The following is a 14,451-nucleotide window of genomic DNA, read 5'->3' as shown; positions in this document are numbered from 1 at the left end:
TCTGTCAGTCTGCCCAACTTGGAAAATGTCTGTCTACATGCCCTCCTTCGTAAGATTTCTATGATTCCCAGCCTCAGAAGAATTGTGTCTATCTGTCCTGCACCAACAGTAGATGTTTGTGTACCTACACCCCTTCAGAAGAAGTCTGTTTACCAACCCCCCATCAGGAGATGTCTCTCAAACTACCCACCAAGGATGTCTCTGTCTACCTACCCCCCTTTGGAAGATATTTGTCTACCTATAACACAACTCGGAAAATGTCTGTCTACCTACCCCTCAGAAGATGTCTGTTTATCCACACCTCCACAGATAATGTCTATCTACCTACCCCCCCATCCTCTGAGGATGTCTGTCTACCTACCCCCTCGGAAGATGTCTGCCTACCTACCGCCCCCCCCCCCCCCCCCCGGTTGGAAGATGTTGGTCTGCTTACTCCTCTAGAAGATGTCTGTCTAAGTACACCCCTCAGAAGTTGGCTGTATACCAACCCACCAATGGGAGATGTCTGTCTACCTACCCCCCTCGGAAGGTGCCTTTCTGCCTACCCCCTCAGAAGATTGTCTACCTACAAACACTCAGAAAATGTATGTGTACCAACCCCCCCTTTGAAGAAGTCTGTCTAATTATTCCCCACCCCTTGGTAATTTCTGTCTACATATCACTCCCTTGCAAGATGTCTGTCTACCTGCTCCCTCTCGAAAGATATCTGTTTACCTACATCTACTGTGGGGAGGTAGGAAGACACACATCTTCTGCGAGGGGTAGGTAGACAGACATATTCAGAAGCAGGGTATGTGGTCAGACATCTTCTGAGGGGTGGTAGGTAGACAGACATCTTCCAAGGGGGGGAGGGAGTAGACATCTTCTGTGGTGATAATGGTAGACAAACAATTCCGAGGAGGGGTAGATAGACAGACATCTTCTGAGGGGTTGTTTCTTAGACAGACGTCTTCTAGGAGGGAGCTTGGTAGACAGACATTTTCCAAGGGGGTAGACATTTTTCGATTGGGGCCAGATAGGTAAACAGATATCCTTCGAGAGAGAGGGTAGACATTTTCCGGGGGGGGGGGGGGTAGATATTTTCGAGAAGTAGATTGACATCTTCTGGGAGGGGGGGAGATAGTATTCTTCCATGGGGGGAGGTGAGTAGTCAGACATCTTCAAAGGGGGAGGAGGGGTAGACAGACATCTTCCAAGAAAGGTCGGTAAGTAGACAGACATCTTCTGTGGGGAGTTATGGTATGTACACTTACATCCTCTGATGGGTTCGTGTAATAAACAGGCATCTTCCATGAAGGGGGGATAGAGCTCCTCGAAGATGGGGTGTAGATATCTTTAGCGTGGAGGGTAGATATACATCTTCCGAGAGGGGGTTAGATAGATTTCTTCCATAGTGGGGGATAGATAGACTTGTCCCGAGTTTGTGAGGAAGACAGACATACAGACATCTTCCTAGAATTTGGAGGTAGACAGACATCATCAGAATGGGCGGTAGACACATTCCAAGTGTAGCGAGGCTGTAGAAATCTTTTGAGTGTAGGATAAACGTCGTCTGAGGGGCTAGATGGAAATCTTCAAAGGGGTGGGGTGGTAGACAGACATATTCCGAGAGGACGGGGTTGGTAGACAGGCATCTTTCATGAGGTAGGTTATAGACATCCTCCTGGGGGATATACATCTTCTGAGGTGGGAATAGGTATCTTCCAGAGGGTGTAGATAGACGTCATCTGAGGGTGGGGTAGATAGACATCTTCCGAGCTGTTAGTTGATTGTCACCTTCCGAGTGGAGGGATACATAGATATTTTCCGCATGGGCTGGGTAGATTGACATCTTCCGAAGGGGGGTAGATATCTTCCAAGGGGGTAGAGAGACAGCTTCCAAGGGGGGTAGATAGACATTTTCCAAGATTGGGGATAGATACACGCCTTCTGAAGGGTGTAGATAGACCTGTTCCGAGGAGGGAGATTGGCATTTTTGGAGGGAATGGATAGATAATCTTATGAGGTGGGTGTGGGTAGGCATCAACTGAAGGGGGGAGATCGGCATCTTCCGATGTGGAAGGGGTTAGGTAAGCATTTTTAGAGGGAGGGATATCTTCCTAGGGGTTTAGATAGGCATCTTCCAAGGGGATGTAGAAAGACATCTCAGAGAGGGGGTAGACAAAATCTTACGAGAGGGGGTAGGTAGACAGGCATCTTTAATTGGGAGAGTAGGTAAGCAGACATCTTTTGAGTGGGGTTGGTAAACTGACATCTTCCAAAGGGGCAAGGTAGACAGACAGTTTCTGAGGGTGGGGCATAGGTAGACTGACACTTTCCGAGGTGTGGTAAGTAGAATTACATCTTCTGAGGTGATGGGGTAGGTAGACAGACATTTTTCGAAGGGGTGTAGGTATACAAAAAAAATGGCTCAAATGGCTCTGAGCATTATAGGACTCAACTGCTGTGGTCATCAGTCCCCTAGAACTTAGAACTACTTAAACCTATCTAACCTAAGGACATCACACACATCCATGCCCGAGGCAGGATTCCAACCTGCGACCGTAGCAGTCGCACGGTTTCGGACTGCGCACCTAGAACCGCAAGACCAACGCGGCCGGCTGTAGGTATACAGACATATACCTAGGGGGGAAGGTAGACGGATATGTCCCGAGTGGGGGTAGGTAGACAGCCATCTTCTAGGTGAGTATGTACACAGACATCATCCGAGGGGGTTAGAAGGACAGACACTTTCCATGTGAGGGTTGGTAGATATACATCATCTGATGGGGAAGAGACATCTTTCGAGGGGAGGGTACATAGACAGTCATCTTCAGAGAGGAGGTAGTCATCCTCCGAGAGGGAGATAGTCATCCTCCGAGAGGGGGAGTAGATGTCTTCCGAGATGTGAGGTAGTTGTACATCATCCACTGGTCTTAGGTAGGCAGACATCTTCTGAGGGAGGGTATGTAGACAGACATCTTCTGAAGGGGATAACATCGACAGTCATCTTCTGATGGGGGTGGGTAGGTAGACAGACATCTTCCGAGTGGTGGTAGGTATGGAGACATCTTCTGAGGCTGGGTTCAGTAGACAGACATCTTCCAAGGTGCGGGGGGGGGGGGGGGGGGGGGGGGGTGTTGGAAGACAGACATCTTCCAAGGGGTAGGAAGCACCTTCTAAAGGATGTAGTTTGGTAGACAGACATCCTCCGAGAGGGGGTGTAGACATTCTCAGATGGGGAGTGTATATCTTCTGAGAGGAGTGGTAGTTTGACATCTTCCGAGAGGGGGGAGATACTTTTCTTCCATGGTGGCAATAGATAGATATCTTTCGAGAGGAGGTACATAGATAGACATCTTCAAATGTGTGGTGAATGTAGAGAGACAACTTTCGAGAAGTTGGGTAGGTATACAGACACCCTCAGAGGGGGTGGGTAGGGAGACAGGCATCTTCCAAGATAGGGATAAGATAGACACAAATCATTCGAGTTGGGGTAGGTAAATATACAGCTTCTGAGGGGTTCAGGTAGACATTCATATTATGAGGGGTTGTGGGTGTAGGTAGACAGAAACCATCTGCGGAGGGGTATTTAGGCAGATAACGTCTGAGAGGGGGTTAGGTAGACTGACATCTTCTGAGGGGTTGTAGAGGGACAGATATCTTCCAAGTGGAAGGTTGGTAGACAGACATCTTCAGAGGTGGGGTGGGGTAGGTAGACAGACATCTTCCAATAGGGGGTTGGTTGGCAGACATCTTCTGTGAGGGGATGGTAGTAGACAGCCTTCTTCTGATGGGTGGGTGGGTAGACAGACATCTTCCACGATGGGGCATAGATAGAGAGACATTGTCCGAGGTAGGGTGACTATAAACATTTTTCAAGAGAGGGGGTAGGTAGACAGACTTCTTCTGGGGGTTGTAGGTTGTAGGTTATAGGTTGGTGTAGAATGACATTTGCCAAGAGGGGATCGGTAGAGAGACATATTCCGATGGTGGTAAGTAGACACCATCTTCTGATGGGTGTAGGTAGACAGACATCTTCTGTGGGGGATGTGTAGGTAGACAGACATCTTCAGATGAGGGGGTAATTAGACAATCATCTTCTGGGGGGTAGATAGACAGACATATTCCGAGGTATGGGTTGGTAGACAATATTTTATGACTGGGGCTACGTAGAGAGACATCTTCCAAGGGCTGTAAGTAGGTAGACAGACCTCTTCTGTTGTGAGATTTGTAGGAAGGCAGACATCTTCCGAGGCAGAGGGGTTGGTAAATAGACATCTATTGTGGAAATGGTTAGGTAGGCAGACATCTTCCGGGTGAAATTTTGTAGACAGGCATCTTCCAAGGAGGGGTTAGGTAGACTGACACCTTCTGAAGCAGGGTAGGTAGATAGTCATCTTCGGAGGGGTGTTTGGTATACAGATATCTTCAGAAAGGGTGTAGGTATACAGACATATACCTAAGGGGGAGGTAGACAGACATCATGGGACTAGACAGACAGGTGGGTAGGTACACAGACATCTTCCGAGGGGGATTAGGAGGACAGACATTTTCCATTTGAGGTTTGATAGACTTACATCATCTGGTGGAAGAGAGATACCTTTGGAGAGGAGGGTACATTGCCAGATATCTTCAGAGAGGGGGTAGACATCCTCCGAGAGGGAGGTAGTCATCCTCCAAGACAGGGGTAGATATCTTCCAAGAGGGGTGTAAATAAATATCTTCCAAGATGGGAGAATATGGACCTCTTCCAAGGGTTTTAGGTAGGCACACATGTTCCGAGGGGTGGTATGTAGACATACACCTTCTGAGGGGAATAAGGTAGACAGTCATCATCTTATGGGGAATTGGGTAGGTAGACAGACATATTCCGAGGGGGGGGAGGGGTAAGTAAGAAGGAGACATATTCTGAGGGTGAGTTCAGTAGACAGACATCTTCTGAGGGGTATCCTTGGTAGACAGACATCTTTCAAGGGGGGGGGGAGACATCTTTCAAAGTATGCATTTTGGTAGACAGACCAAGAGGGGTGTAGACATTCTCTGATGTGGGAGTAGATATCTTCCGAGAGGAGTGGTAGTTTGACATCTTCTGAGAGGTGGGGTAGGTAGACAGTTATCCTCAGAGGTAGGGGTAGGGAGACAGACATCTCCCACAGGAGGGATGAAATCGAATCATTTGAAGGGGGGTAGATATGCATACATCTTCTGAGGGGCTTAGGTAGACATTCATGTTATGACGGGGGAGGGGGTAGGTAGACAGATCATGTTGGGGGGGGGGGGTATGTAGAGAGATATCTTACAAGACGGGGGTTGGTAGGCCGACGTATTGTGAAGAGTTGTAGGAGGATAGACATCTTCCAAGGGGGGTAGGTAGACAGGTTTCTTCAGATGGCGGTTAGGTAGACGGTCGTCATCAGAGGGGTACAGGTAGACAGACATCCTCTAAGGGGGTTGGTAGACCGACATTTCCTGAGGGGGTGGGCACGTAGACAAACTTCTTCCAAGTGTGGGTGGGTATGTAGACAGACACCTTCTGAAAGGAATTGTAGGTGGACAGACATCCTTCGTGATAGAGGGTAGGTAGGCAGAAATATTCTGAAGGGAGGGTTGGAAAACATACATCTTCCAAGGGGAGGTGTAGGTAGTCATACATCTTCTGAGGGGTGGGTTTAGGTAGATAGAGATCTTTCCGAGGGAGGGCAGGTAAGTAGACAGACATATTCTCAGGTGGGGGGATGAGAGAGAGACATTTTCCGAGGGGGAGGGGTAGGTAAACAGACATCTTCCGACGGTTGGGTAGGTAGGCAGACATCTTCTGGGGTGGATAGCTAATCGGACATGTTTTGAGCGAGCTTAGGTAGACAGACATTTCCGATGGGGTGTGTAGGTAGACAGACATATTCCAAGGGCGGGGAGATGAGACAGACATTTTCTGATGTGGGGATAGGTAGACAGACATCTTCTGAGGGCGGTTTTAGGTAGACAGACATCTTCCAAGCGGGAGCTGTAGGTAGACAGACATCTTCAGAGGGCGATTGTAGGTTGATGGACATCTTTTGTGCTGGTAATGATAGATAAACAAATTCCAAGGGGTGATAGTTTAACAGACATCATCCCAGGGGGGCTGAGTAGATAGACAGACAGACATCATCCAACGTGAGTAGTCAGACATATTCCAGGGGGAGTAGACATCCTCCAAGGGGGTAGACATCTTCGAATGGTGGTGAGGGTAGGTAGACAGACATCTCCTGAAGGGCTGGAAGACACCTTCTGAAGTTTGGGGGTCTCTAGACATCTTCCGAGACAGGGGTAAACAACTTCGGAGCGGGGGGCTGAATGGGGGTTGGATAGGTAGACAGACATATTCCGAGAGGGCAGGTAGGTAGATAGACATCTGCTTAGCGAGGGGGAGGGGGGGGGTTGAGAGGCATCTTCAGGGTGATAGACGTCTTACAACGTGCGGAGAAAGTTTTTCTGGGAGATGTAGATAGACATCTTCAGAGGGTGAGGGAGGTGGACAAACATCTTCCTTAGGGGGGTGAGGTAGGCAGACATCTGCCGACGGTATTAAGTAGGTAGACGTCTTACATGGGGCAGGTAGACAGACATCTCCTGTGGGGGGTTATGTAGACTGACATTTTCTGAGGAGGCAAGTAGGTAGAATGACATATTAGGTGGTGGGGCGATGAAAGACAGACAGTTTTCGATGAGGGAGAGGTAGAATGACATCTTCCGATGTGGGAGGTATAGGTAGATATCTTCCGAGAGGGGTAGGCACACAGACATCTCCCGAGGGGTGGGGTAGGTAGACATACATATTCCGAGGGGAGTGGTAGGTAGTCATACATATTCTGAGGGAGGGGGGGGGGGGGGTTAGGTAGACAGACATCTTCCAAGGGTGTGGGTAGGTACACAGACATCATCTGAGGGGGTGAGGCGGTAGGTGCAGGTTGACATAGATCTTCCAAGGAGGGGTAGGTAGACAGATATCTTCTGAGTGGAGGTAGCTAGGCAGATATCTTCTGAGGGGGATAGATAGGCATTTTTCGAGGGTGGGCTGGATAGGCACCTTCTCAGGCCGGGGGGGGGGGCAGATCATCATGGGTGTGACGTCACATGAGCTGCACTGCTGTTGAAATAGCTTGTTAATGTTTTATAAATTTTAGACTTCATTTACGTATTTTAAAGTTTGTTTGTGTTATTATTTTTGCCGTAAAAGCAACTTATTAGTGGATATTCATTTATCTCCGTCTTTCTTCCTGTTGTATTGACTCGAGTGGTCTATTATTTGTGAGTGTGCTTTCGTGGTTCGTCTAAGCCTCGCGCCTCATCAGTTTGTTTACATTCTGCGGCGTGCACTGCATCTGTAGCGGTTATAAGCTAAGTACTGACGAACTTGTTTGTGCTCTGTTATACAGTTATTAAATTGAATGGATTGCAGTGGTGTTGCTTGCCGTTTGTGGCGAAGTACTGACTTAATAAACTTTTGTAATCGTTTGCTCGCTGTGTTTTATAGAGTTTTCAGTAAATTTCGTGCTTTAATTTTGAACTGGCGTTTAGTTTTAATTTTTTGGTTTTAGCTAATAATTTTGTGAAGTTTTGCTGGTATTAGTATCGGCTGTGTTGTAGTAGTATTAATACAAGTAGCTGCTTTCTTAGTAGGCAGAGAATATCGAGACCATACTTGTTAGCTGCTTTTGTAACTGAACTTTGGTAACGTAGATGTATAGTTTTTTTTAGTAACTGTAAAATTTTATCATGAGTGAGAAGTGTGGGCTCTGTCGTAGGTTTGTGAGTAGTGGATTACGCTGTGGGATTTGTTCAAAGTATTTTAATTGGGGGGAATGCAGTGGGGAAGCCAGTGGTAGTTTTAGGGTGATCCTGTCCTGGGAATGTAGAATCTGTAGTAGAAACAAGTTAATAGAGGAGCAGGAGTGTAAGATCTGTGCCCTTCAGGTGCAGTTACAATGCGCAAAGAAGGAACTAGATAAGTTGAGGAGGGTGAAGGGTGCTGGGGAATGGGAACTGGCAGTTGGCAAGAAGATAGCTAGGAAAAGGAGGTAGTCAGACAGTTTTACTTTGCATACATCCAATAGATACGACAAACTGTCAGAGTTGAGCGGAGAGGAGCCTCGTGAAGCTGCATATGTAGGTAACTTGCAGCAGTCCTCAGCAATTAGGAGGCCTAGGTTCTGCTGCTAGGTAGTTCCCATGGTAGAGGTGTGGGCCAGCATTTGCTGGAAGTTTTGTGGAGTGAGTACCAGGTCACAAGCATTGTGAAGCCTAGTGCAGGGTTGGCTCCGGTGGCTGAAAGCGTAGGGGAGGTATGTAAGAATTTTACAGAGGAGGATCAGGTAGTGATAGTAAATGGAGCTGGGAGCAGTCGCAATAGGGACAGGGGGTATGATGTCAGTGGTGACTTGGTTAAGATAGCTACTCAAACTGGTGGCACTAATGTGCTTTTCGTGAAACTGTTTCAGCATCATGATCGGCCACACCTTAATGCTGCTGTTAGGCGCGTTAATGTGGGGCTGGGGGGTGCACTGATGGCAGAGGGCATGGATCACATCTCAGTGGTACCAGTTGGGTCTATCAGTAGATTGGGTTTCACTAGGCATGGCCTGCACCTCAATAGGTATGCGAAGGGGAGGCTACCTAAGCTTATAGGTGACAGAGTAGTGGGTGATGGTGGCGGTAGTTGTGTCACTCATGGAAAAATTCCTGTAGTGGTTGGTGTTAGAGCTGCACCTTTTTAATACTGAAGTCAGCTGATAGGTATACCTGCTTAAAGGAAGTGTCTTTAAGGGCTCTCCTTCAGAGGATGTAATGTTTCCAAGTAGAGAAGGAATTAGCATATTTCATCAAAATATAAGAGTTATTAGAGATAAAGTTAGTGAACTGCTAATAGATGTTAACGCTGAAACTATTGGCACATCAGAGCACCACTTCAATAAATTGATAATTTATAGGCTTGCTTTACCAGGCTACAAATTAGCTGGCTGTTTCTCAAGAAGTTCCTTGCGGGGTGGGGAAGTGTCTCTGTACATAAAAAACCGTATGTTATTTGAGTCCATAGACTTGTCGCGACACTGCACTGAACAGATATTTGAAAGTTGTGCAGCATTTGTTGAATTTAGTGCAGTTAAACTTCTAATTGCTGTTGTTTATAGGGCCTCTAACCCCAACTTCAGAGCATTTTTGCTTAAGCTAGAGAGGGTCCTTGATTCACTTTGTAGGAAGTACCAGAAAGTAGTTATATGTGGGGACTTCAATATTAATTTTGTATATGATTGTTCAAGAAAAAGGGGGGTTGGGTTGTTTGGGGAAGGAGACCAGACAGCGAGGTCATTGGTCTCTTCGTATTAGGGAAGGATGGGGAAGGAAGTCGTCCATGCCCTTTGAGAGGAACTAACCCGGCATTTGCCTGAAGTGATTTAGGGAAATCACGGAAAACCTAAATCAGGATGGCTGAACGCGGGACTGAACCGTCGTCCTCCCGGATGTGAGTCCAGTGTCTTAACCACTGCGCCACCTCGCTCGGTCCCAAGAAAAATGATGTTGGTAGATCTCCTAAATTCATATGATCTGATGCAAACTGTGTTTTTTTCCAACTAGGTTGCAGGGGAACTGTAGCACAGTCATAGACCATATTTTTATTCGTTCTTCATTACTAGATGGGCATTCTGTTAGTAAAAGAGTGAATGGCCTTTCAGACCATAATGCACAAATTTTAACACTAAAAGGTTTTTGTACTCCAACCAATGTCATGTTTAGTTACATAGAACGTAGGAAAGTCAATCCAACAGCAATAGAGAGTTTTTTAAAACTTGTCAACGAACAAGAGTGGCAAGATGTTTATAGTGCCAATAATACAGATGATAAATGCAATGCTTTCCATAACACATTTCTCATGCTCTTTGAGAGTTGTTTTCCATTAGAACATTCTAAATGGGGTACTAGCAGTAATGGACAGCCCGGTTGGCTGACTAGTAGGATAAGGATATCATGTAGAAAATGGCGGGAATTACATCAAAATGTTAGAAGTAGTCACAATCACGCTACCATAGCGCCTTACAAACAGGATTATAAGGTGCCTAAAAATGTTATTAGCAAGGCAAAAAGTATGCAAATAGAATAGCTTATTCACAGGATAAAATTAAAGACATATGGTTAGTTGTGAAGGGAGTGACTGGTCATCAGCACAAGGTCTATGATATAAAGTTAGTTCTGAGTAATAATATTTTCGTTAGTGATAAATCAGATATATGTACGGTATTTAACAATCACTTTCTGAGCATTGCTGGCAAGCTAAATAAAAATTTAGTTTCAACAGGAAATCATACAAATTTCTTAGCAAATACCTTTCTGAGATTGATGTCTGAAATACTCCTCTGTTATACAGACAAGAGGGAGATTGAGTCAATAATTAAATCACTGAATACTAAGGACTCTCATGGTTATGATGGAGTGTCTTGCAGAATATTAAAGTACTGTGCTGCACATGTTAGCCCTGTATTCAGCCATATTTGTAATTTTTCCTTTAGGAATGGTCAGTTTCCTGAGCGATTAAAGTACTCAGCAGTAAAGCCGCTTTATGAAAAGGGAGAAAGGTATCATGTAGAAAATTTTATACCTATTTCTATGCCATCAGTGTTTGCAAAAGTTACCGAAAAGGCTGTGCATGTAAGGTTACTTGATCATTTTATATCACACAATTTGCTATCAAATGCGCAGTTCGGTTTTAGAAGTAGTTTGACAACTGAAAATGCTATATTCTCTTTTCTCTGTGAATTACTGGATGGGCTAAACAAAAAGGTAGAGAGAACCTTACGAGGGGAGGTAAGCAGACAGACATCTTCCAAGTGTAGGGTAGGTAGACAGACATCTTCCCACGGGGGGTAGGTAGACAGACATGTTCCGAGTGGTGGGTTGGCAGACATACATCTTCATAGAGAGTGAGTATGTAGACAGATATCTTCCAAGTGGGGTAGGTAGACAGACATCTTCCAAGGGTGCGGGTAGGTAGACGGTCATCTTCAGATGGGAGGTAGGTAGACAGATATCCTCTGAAGGGGGTAGGTAGACAGACATCTTCCGAGGGTAGGTAGACATCTTCCGAGTGGTGGTAGACATCTTCCGAGGGGGTTAGACACCTTCTGAGAGGATGGTAGATAGACATATTCCGAGAGGGGGGAGACATCTTCCGAATAGGTGGGTGGGTAAACAGACATCTCTGGAAAATGGGAGATCGACAGACATCTTCTGATGGGGGGGGGAGGTAGAGTGACATATTCCATGGAGGGGAGTAGGTAGACAAATGTCTTCCAATGGGTGGGGTAGGTAGAGAGAGATCTTCCAAGGGGTGGTAGGTAGGCTGACCTAATACGAGGGTAGCGGTAGCGGAAGAGCGATAGGTAGACAGAAATCTTCTGTGCGGGAGGGGAGAGGGGACGGGGAAGTAGACAGATGAGTTCCCAGGTCCTCAATCAATTTCAAGACACCAAAACTGGCCAATAATTGAAATTCCGTAACCGAAACTTGTCTTGTACTACTTCTTACTAGTCAATTGCAAACAACTTAGAAGCTTCTATTTTGTTCCTTGTGTTACCACTGGATACCTCAGCACGCGACATTGGTTTCCAGACCATAAATGTAAACGTTTCCAAGAGAAAAGATACCTATGTGACTATCTAGCAATACGTCATAAGGCAAGTGACGCAAACGGGTGGTCTTCTAAAGTTTTTTAATACATATTAAAACTTTTCACATTTTTTCGTTTAACGTGGCTTCCTGACCTCGGCTCATGCAAAAGCGTAGGGTCCTCGGTCACATGCAAGGCAATAAAAGCCGACCAATAATTCATCAATCAATAACAAAAATCTCACTTATACTACTTCTTACTGGCTGATTGCATCAACTAAGAAGCTCCTATTTTGTTGCTTGTAGTGTAACCCCACACCGCAGCAAGCGAAATAAGTTTTCAGACGATAAATGTAAACGTTTCAGAGAGAATAGGGGCCAATGTGACGATATGGCTTTACGTCGATTCGATAGCAAAAGGCGAAACCGGGTGGATTTCTCAAGTTTTACGATATATGAACACTTTTCACATTCTTCCGTGCACCGTGGCGTCCAGACGTCGTTTCATGCCAAATCGCAAGGTATTAGCTCATGATCAAGGCACCAAAGCCGGCAAATAAGTCAATAAATGATAACTAAAACTTAAACTGTACTGCTTCTTACTGGCCGATTACATCGATTTAGAAGCTTCTGTGTTCTACTGTGGTGTTTTAGTGTCTCCACATACCGCAGCACGCCACACAAGTTTGCAGACGATAAATGTAACCGTTTGAGAGAGAAAAGCAGCCAATGTGACGATCTGGCATTCCATCGATACGATTGCAAATGACGAAAACGGTGCGATTTCTCAGGTTTTTACTACATATGGACACTTTTCACATTCTCTCGACTAACGTGGCTGGCAGTCGTTGTTTCATGCTAAATCTTAAGGTTGTCGGTCATTGCCAAGACACTAAAGCCTTCTAATTAGTCATTAATCGATAACTAAAACTTGAATTGTACTGCTTCTTACTGGCCGATTACATAGAATTAGAAGCTTCATCTGGGTTCTACTGTGGTGCTTTTAGTGTCTCCGCATACCGCAGCACGCGACATAGCTTTGCACACAATAAATGAAACCGTCTCAGAGAGAGGAGCGGCCAATGTGACGATGTGGCATTAAGTCTATTCGATAGCAAATGACGAAAACGGGAGGATTTCTCCGGTTTTTACTACATATGAACACTTTTCACATTCTCAGGTGCAACGTGGCTGCTCCACCTCCCTTCATGCAAAATCGTACGGTCCTAGCTCACGTCCAAGGCACGAAAGCATGCTAAAAAATCAATAATCGATAACTACAACTTAAATTGTACTGCTTCTTACTGGCTATTACATCAATTTAGAAACTTCTTCTGTGTTCTACTGCGTTGCTTTTAGTGTCTCCGCTTTCCGCAGCACGCCACATAAGTTTGCAGACGGTAAATGTAACCGTTTGAGAGAGAAAAGCTGCCAATGTGACGATCTGGCATTACGTCGATACGAAAGCAAATGACGATAACGGTGCGATTTCTCAGGTTTTTACTACATATGGACACGTTTCACATTCCCTCGTGCAACGAGGCTGCCAGTCGTTGTTGGTTGCAAAATCTTAAAGTCCTCAGTCAAGTCCAAAACATCCAAAGCCAGCTGATAAGTCAATAATCGATAACTAAAACTTGAATTGTACTGCTTCCTACTGGCTATTACATCAACTTACAAGCTTCTTCTGGGTTCTACTATGGTGCTTTTAGTGTCTCCGCATGCCGCAGCACGCGACATAGCTTTGCCCACGATAAATGTAATCGTTTGAGAGAGAAGAGCGGCCAATGTGACGATCTCCCATTACGTCGATACGATAGCAAATTACGAAAACGGGCGGATTTCTCAGGTTTTTACTACTATTGAACACTTTTCACTTTCTCTCGTGTAACGTGGTTGCCAGTCGTTGTTTCATAAAAAATCATAAGGTCGTCGGTCATGTCCAAGGCATCAAAGCTACCTAATAAGTCAATAATCGATAACTAAAACTTGAATTGTACTGCGTCTTACTGTCCGATAAGATCAACTTAGAAGCTTCTTGTGTGTTCTACTGTGGTGCTTTTAGTGTCTCCGCATTCCGCAGCACGCCACATCAGTTTGCAGACGACAAATATTTCGTTTTGAGAGGAAAAAGCGATCAATATGACGATCTCGCATTATGTCGATACGATAGCAAATGACGAAAACCGCGCGATTTCTCAGGTTTTTACCACATATGGACACGTTTCACATTCTCTCCAGCTACTTGGCTGCCATTCGTTGTTTCATGCGAAATCTTAAGGCCGTCGGTCATGTCCAAGGCACCAAAGCCACGTAATAAGTCAATATTCGATAACTGAAACTTGAATTGTACTGTTTCTTACTGTCCGATAACATCAACTTAGAAGCTTCTTCATTGTTCTACTGTGGTGCTTTTAGTGTCTTCGCATTCCGCAGCACGCTACATAAGTTTGCAGACGATAAATGTATCCTTTTGAGAGAGAAAAGCGGCCAATTTGACGATCTCGCATTACGTCGATACGATAGGAAATGAAAGAAATGGTGCGATTTCTCACTTTTTTACTACTTATAGACGCTTTTCACATTCTCTCGTGTAACGTGGCCACCTGACGTTGTTTCACACAAACTCTTAAGGTCGTCGGTCATGTCCAAGGCACTACTGCCACCTAGTAAGTCAATAATCGATAACTGGAACTTGAATTGTACTGCGTCTTACTGTCCGATAACATCAACTTAGAAGCTTCTTGTGTGTTCTACTGCGGTGTTTTTAGTGTCTCCGCATACCGCAGCACCCCACAAAGGTTTGCAGACGATAAATTTAACCGTTTT

Source organism: Schistocerca gregaria, unplaced genomic scaffold (genome assembly GCF_023897955.1).
Source record: "Schistocerca gregaria isolate iqSchGreg1 unplaced genomic scaffold, iqSchGreg1.2 ptg000333l, whole genome shotgun sequence".
NCBI lineage: Eukaryota > Metazoa > Arthropoda > Insecta > Orthoptera > Acrididae > Schistocerca > Schistocerca gregaria.
The sequence above is the reverse complement of the archived record's forward strand: the minus strand, read 5'-3'. Positions refer to the sequence as shown.